We start from the raw sequence: 7,222 nt of genomic DNA on the forward strand, positions 1-7,222 counted from the left end.
ATACTATCTCAGGAATAGATTATACAGCACAGTATTTAGAAAGGATACTGTGCAAGAAGTGCATAATTGGATTGACTCTAGTTCATGATGCTACTGTTGGCACTGTTAAGAGGTCCACCCAGATCTAAAATTGGAAGTAATGAGCCAAGCAGATGAGTCCACCCCCTTCCAAAACACGTTTGGGGTTGAACTCTTTTCTTTTAATAAAATATTTTATTAAACTATTTAAATTTTTCAATCAAAATATTTTATTAAATGGCTCAATATTTCCGTTAATAGGACCAATGTGGAATCATTGTAGTAGGAACTATCACAGCAACGATTCGTGAAAACTTACATAGTTAGCTGCTGCTGCTGCTGCTGCTAAGTCACTTCAGTTGTGTCCGACTCTGTGCAACCCCGTAAATGGCAGCCCCTCAGGTCCCCCGTCCCTGGGATTCTCCAGGCAAGAACACTGGAGTGGGTTGCCATTTCCTTCTCCAATGCATGAAAGTGAAAAGTGAAAGTGAAGTCGCTCAGTCGTGTCCGACTCTTAGCGACCCCCTGGACTGCAGCCCACCAGGCTCCTCCATCCATGGGATTTTCCAGGCAAGAGTAATGGAGTGGGGTGCCATAGTTAGCTGTGACAGACACAAAACAGAGTCTAAGGCAAGCCTCAGTTAGAGCTCCCAAACTAACAGGAAAGAACATTTGCATACATACTAATGACTGAAGTCAATGTTTATGACCAGTGGCCCTAAATGTTTGCACTATAAGAAGCTATCGGCAGAAACCACAGTTGCCAGTTTCTCTTGGAAAGCCTGCCTAATAGTCTGAAATATTGGAACTTTACCTGAACACTGTGTAAAACATAGATAGATGACAATATGGTCGGTGATGGTGAGTGCCCAGCTGGCTGAGTCTCTGGGCCTCTCTGGAACCCAGCCAATGCTGTAAAGTTTATGTGCAGAAACCAAAGAGCTAGGCTTTGGGGGCATACAATTTATTCATCTTTATAGGATTTGCTCACTTTTCAAGGGAGGCTCTCTTCCCTATGTACTTATACATGACTCAAAATCTAATCTTCAAGAGGCTTTTTCCTTATGCTTCATCTGATGTAGGGAAACTGGCAAGTTTTGGATATTTGTGTCTTTTTTGTTTCTTTGGTTGCTTCAGTTCTACAATTGTAAACCCTTAAATTGGAAAAACCTTTTTTCATGATCAGAATATTCCTTCATTTTCCCAGGTCCCCTACTGAGTTTCCATGTGACTTTATGTCCTGAAATAATAATATCAATCAGGTGCAAATTCATTTCAGAAAAAAATAATCAAGGACAGTATTAGAATTACATAAGACAGATGAATTGCTTTATAATGAGAAGGAACTTATTTTCATGTCAAGTTGAAATTGTACCTCTTGCTTCGCTTGACCTGACTTTCTGAATAGAATCAAAAAGAAACAAAGAAATTTCCCTTCACACTCCCTAATTCCAGGAAGTGTACCAACTTTTTATTATTTTGAAGTCAATAGAATCATGTTTCAGATAGTTTGTTACCAAGTATGATTAATAATGTCTTGCCTCATGTATATATGAGGAGTAGGAAGTGATTATGGATACAAGTTGTTTAAACAAGATTTGAACTTAAATATTCAAGTACCTAAGTTGAATGACAGTTCAAAATTATTATGGCATTAGGTATTTAGAATCTAAAGTTCTGTATTAAAATAAATATAATTATGCTTTTATTAATAAATATGTAAGTCACAAAATTTTAAAGTAGAGAAGGACCCCTGGAATAATGTCTCTGAGAGTTCACTGGGTCTCCCCAGGTCTTTAGTTCCAATATCCATTACAAAACCTGCTCTCCATTTTTATTGTCATAATCCTGATTCTGTGGCAGGCTGTTACTCTACCAGGCTCACCATCAACCCTTCTGATTTCACTCCTCATAACCTAAACTTCCATCAGTCCTGCAAACCATAAACTTTCCTTAACCCTTGCTTTTAATTAAGTAAAATTCTTCCCATGTGTATATCAAATCAAGGCAGACAGTCAGAGCCTTCTCCCACTCTGTCCCATTTTATCTTTCCTGGTCTTAGCCAAGACCATTCTTCTTTTTACATTTTAATACATATACTACCACTCTGATCCTGGATTGATTCCTCACTAACTCGTGCCCCTCCAACTCAAATTTCTCACCTCTTGCCTTTGTTGTTGTTCACTTCTCTGAACTCTGAATGCACTCATGGGCAATAGCCACAGTGTTAGTTTCCATTCCTTATTCTATCATTTAGCCCCTACAGCAGATCCTTTTCTACTTCATACCTTTAACTTCCCTCTATGAACTGCTAACTACTGCCTCTATCTTTAGCTCAAACTTCTTCCCGGAACTCCAGGATTGTTTATCCAACTAAATAGACTTCCACAAGCTCCTACAAAGCATCAGTCCACTTGCCAGCATCCATACCTATCAATTCCGTCTCCTATCCTCTCACTATCAATGATCGTTCATGCTCTTCTCTAAGTCCATTCCCCATCTTTGTCCACTAGATCCCCAAGACAGTGCTTTGGAAATTATCTCTTCATCCCCATCATCAATTTTTCTTTGTCTATTGGGTTAATTATCTTGTATCCCCTACCCTAAAAAACAAAACAAAACAAAAAACTACCCTGTCTTGATCTGACATCACCTTCCAGTTCCTGCCTCATTTTTTGGCTCCATTGTACAAGAAAATTTTTTACATGATTGTATTCTCTGTCTTAATTCCTTCCTTCCCATCAGGATTTTGCCTCTGACTTAATCACCTTGTCAAGGTCACCACTGAGCTCTCCTTTACTAAATCTGGAGAAGGCAATGGCAGCCCACTCCAGCACTCTTGCCTGGAAAATCCCATGGATGGAGGAGCCTGGTGGGCTGCCGTCCGTGGGGTTGCTGGGAGTCGGACACGACTGAGCGACTTCACTTTCACTTTTCACTCGCATGCATTGGAGAAGGAAATGGCAACCCACTCCAGTGTTCTTGCCTGGAGAGTCCCAGGGACGGGGGAGCCTGGCGGGCTGCCGTCTATGGGGTCGCACAGAGTGGGACACGACTGAAGCGACTTGACTGACTTGACTTACTAAATCAGCTGGTCAGTTCTCATTCTCAGCTTCACTGCCATGTCGGCTACCTCATTCTTAGAGCACTTTCTTCCCCCACAGTCTCCTGGTTTTCCCTTCTTTTCCATCCTCCAAACCACTATCAAAATAATTTTTTGTTGAAGGATAGTTGATTGACAATGTTGTGTTAATTACTGCTGTACTGCAAAGTGATTCCGTTACATACATATATACATTCTTTTCCATTAGGCTTTATTATAGGATACTGAATATAGTTCTCTGTGCTTTACAGTAGGATTTTGTTGCTTATCCATTCTATATATAAAAGTGCAAAGTAATTTTTTAAACAAACTATGTAGTTCATCACGATACTCTAAAATCCTTTGATGGGTCTTTTCAGCTTCAGGATAAAGTCCAGACTTCATTTTCTTCAATGATCTGATCCTGGCCTATCTTTCTGGCCTCATATGTTTTCATTATGTCTCCTTATTCTTCCTCCTTTTACCCTCCCCTGCCTCAATATATTGGTCTCTGCTTGCAGCATGCCATTCTTCCTCATCTCTGCTGGCCCGGCTAACTCTGCCTAGAATGTCATGATTGACTTACCCACCTGGTAGCTGACAACTCTCTTGTCTCCCAAGGCAAAATTAATCCATCATTATATTCTGTACCTTTCATCATATGTGTTAAATAAGATGCTTGAATGCATGACACAGTGTGAGGTGTGAGGCATATTCCACTTGCTCAATATTTGATTATTATGATGAGTGATAAAAATGACGCTCTGTCTCCTCTTCTCAATTGATTCTTGGAAAAGTAGCTTTTGTTTTATTCCTCATTACCATCCAGCACAGGATCTTCCCAGTCAGCTATAGGAATCTAAGAAAACATTGTTGGACTTCTTAAAAGGCACATGGAGACATCCCCAAGAAAGATCAGAGAACCTATATTTATAATGTGAAATAATATTAATGATAAGTATCGTGAAGTCATGAAGTTGCTCAGTCATGTCTGACTCTTTGTGACCCCATGGACTGTAGCCCACCAGGCTCCTCCATCCATGAAATTTTCTAGGCAAGAGTACTGGAGTGGGTTGCCGTTTCCTTCTCCAATAAGTCCATATCCCCAAAGTAAAAAGCCTAAGCAAAACCACAAAAACAAATGTAGGGACAAAGACTGTTGAAACTGATGATTCAGAATCAGCTGATGTTACTTTTTGATTCAGTTTGTCTTTGAGAAATCACGTAAGTCCCAAAAAGTATATACTCAAAGTCAAAGATATGTGGCCACAAAGCCTGTGTTCTCACATAGGGGCACCCAAAGTTTATAGTTTCAGCAACCCTCTTATAAGTGAAGAACATGGCAGCTCAGAAGTAGCCAGAGGATGGGCCCGCTACTTTTTTTTTTAACCGAGGTCTGAGAGGCCATGAGAACATGCCTGGGACAACCACTGTATCACCACTGACTGCTTCCACATTTTGTTCTTTACTACATTATCCCAGGTGGCATTAGTAGTTAAGAATCCACCTACCTGCCAGTGCAGGAGACTTAAAGAGACTCGGATTCGATTCCTGGGTTGGGCAGATACCTTGGAGGAGGGCATGGCAACCTTCTCCAGTTTTCTTGCCTGAACAATCCCATGAACAGAGGAGCCTGGTGGGCTACAGTCTATGGGGTCGCAAAGAGTCGGACACGACTAAAGCAATTTAGCACACATGCACATTATCAAACTTACCCAAGATTTCAGGGCAGCAGGTTTGCCATGCCCACCATATTCATCAGCAGGAAAGAAAACAAATGAATATCGTCTTATCTGCTGTATCAGACGAGATGCAACCAAGAAAACAGAATCTGCACCAGTTACTTGAAGATAACTTGATGTAGGGATTTGGTTAAACAGCTATTTTATGACTGAAGGACAAAAAAGGAACACTGGGGTAACACAGGCAGTAACTACCATTCCTGGCATTCAGGAACAAAAGGAAAAGGAGAGTGTAGGAGCTAGAAGCTTTCCAGGGAACCCTGTGGAGCTGAGGCTCAGAGCCCTAGGGTGGGGTGCTCTGCAGCGGGTGTAATAAGCCAGCTCCTCAGGGGAAGGCCCCAGCAGAGCTGGGACTCATCTCTTAAGGAGATATTGGTTGCTGCTGTTATTTTTGAAGGAGGGCAATGACATCAGTTATGGGGAAAAAAAGCAGAACTAAAAGCTAGAACCAACTGGCACTGGAACAAACGACTGCAGCCAGGCGCAGGTACACTATACCGTCAAGTGGGCAAACAGAAGCTCCTCCACTCCTTGTCCAATCGCTGGTGTCCCTCTAGCGCCGCCTACTGGCAGAACCTAATAGGGAGCCGGGGGGCAAAGGAGAAATGTGTTTGCCTACCCTCAACCTCATCGTCACAAAGAAGACGACAGCGGTGTGTTTGGAGCTGAGACAATAGCTGAGTAAGTAGCATACTAATGTCACTGGACAACAGACACTGTGAAAATGCATGAAGTAAACCGATGCTCACTTGCATAGATTAAACTCATAATTCCTTATGCAAAAATAAGAAATACGCAGAATATGTGTAATTTGATGCCATATATACAAAGTTTAAAAAGATGAAAAACAGTACTCAGATACTTTTATGCATATGTAATCAACTACCAAGAAGTCACAAGAACGATCAAAAATAATCTTAGGATAATGACTTCCTTTAATAAAAACAGACAACAAAAGGAGAAGAATGCATTTGGAAAGGAAATACAAAAAGTATCCACTCTGTAACATTCCATAAACTGGGCAGACGGTACATATTCTTTCACTTAATGTCTTGTACTATCCCTTTATTATTTTTTCTAGTATATTTGGAATTCTTTTACATTAATAAGATATTTAATTTATGAATAAGTTCCTAGCCATGAGGCAGGAGTTATGACTGACTAGTAAGGCACACGTCTACTCTCCAACTACACACTTCCTATTTTTATTTTCATGGGTCAAAAGCATATTTATACTAGATGTCTTCCAGCAAGAGTAAATTATAAGCAATTTCTTTTACATCATGTCCAAGTGACAGTGCTCTCACTAATTCACCGATATGTTCTATACATCCCTAAGACACGTAAATCTGAATTCATATACGGTCATATTGGGAGTATGGTCTGGCCAATGAAAGATTTATATCTTCTACAGTAGGATCTACAGAACCATCATGTCCCAAATACAGACAGACATCCATTTTGGGCATCCATTCTTTCTGTTCTTAGTAATTTAATTTTTTTTTCACATGCACATTTTACTTTTTCACATATACATTTTATTCAGAAACTAGCTCTTTCTAAAGAGCTACTCCTTCGGGTGCATTTCCCTGAATCAAGGCCAAATTAAACTATACTTGAGTTGTTTGGTAAATAAAATGTGCATGTGAAAACCACTGATGAGATATGGATTAAAACATTGTAATGCAAACAGTTTTACAGTTAAGCACTCTTAGTTTTCCTTGGGACTGGGGCTATTTGTTTTTCATTTTTGCTTTCGCTTTTAATGAGTTCTAGTATAGCTGACAGCGCTAAATGTGAATCGGGGAAGAACTGTCCCTTGAATCTGTGAGGAAATCCTTGTTTATATCTTTCTCAAACCAGTGAGTTTAACTTCAGAGGCTGACTACCAGTCAACACTGCAACTTCTGAAAGTGAAATATGATTGTGCATGCATCATAAAACACACCACAAAACCATTGCATAATGTCTAACTTCCTCAAGCAAGACTGACAAATCTGAAATGTTCTATATTTTATGAAGAGATAAAAGAGCATACAGTTTTGATGATTTTGGAATATTTACATACATGTACATTCCCCATCACTAAAAACAAACTACTCAATGTTGAAAATAGTGTTACTATTAACAGTCATGGTCTTTGTGTTATGGTATTTGTGACTGTTAAATTATGCCACAACCGTTAAGTAGGACTGTTTGGAGCTATGACTACCCAAGAAACTGGACTAGGTATTAGTTTGTCTAGAATGTCTCAAAACAACTTTTTTGTTAAGATAAACTTAAACATTGGAGTTTATGTTTCCAGTGGAATTCCAATGAGTTTATTTCCATCTGATTAGAAAGCAAATCCCCCCCACAATCATTAGCACAGAAAACTGAA

The sequence above is a fragment of the Oryx dammah genome, unplaced genomic scaffold (assembly GCF_014754425.2).
Source record: "Oryx dammah isolate SB20612 unplaced genomic scaffold, SCBI_Odam_1.1 HiC_scaffold_4, whole genome shotgun sequence".
NCBI lineage: Eukaryota > Metazoa > Chordata > Mammalia > Artiodactyla > Bovidae > Oryx > Oryx dammah.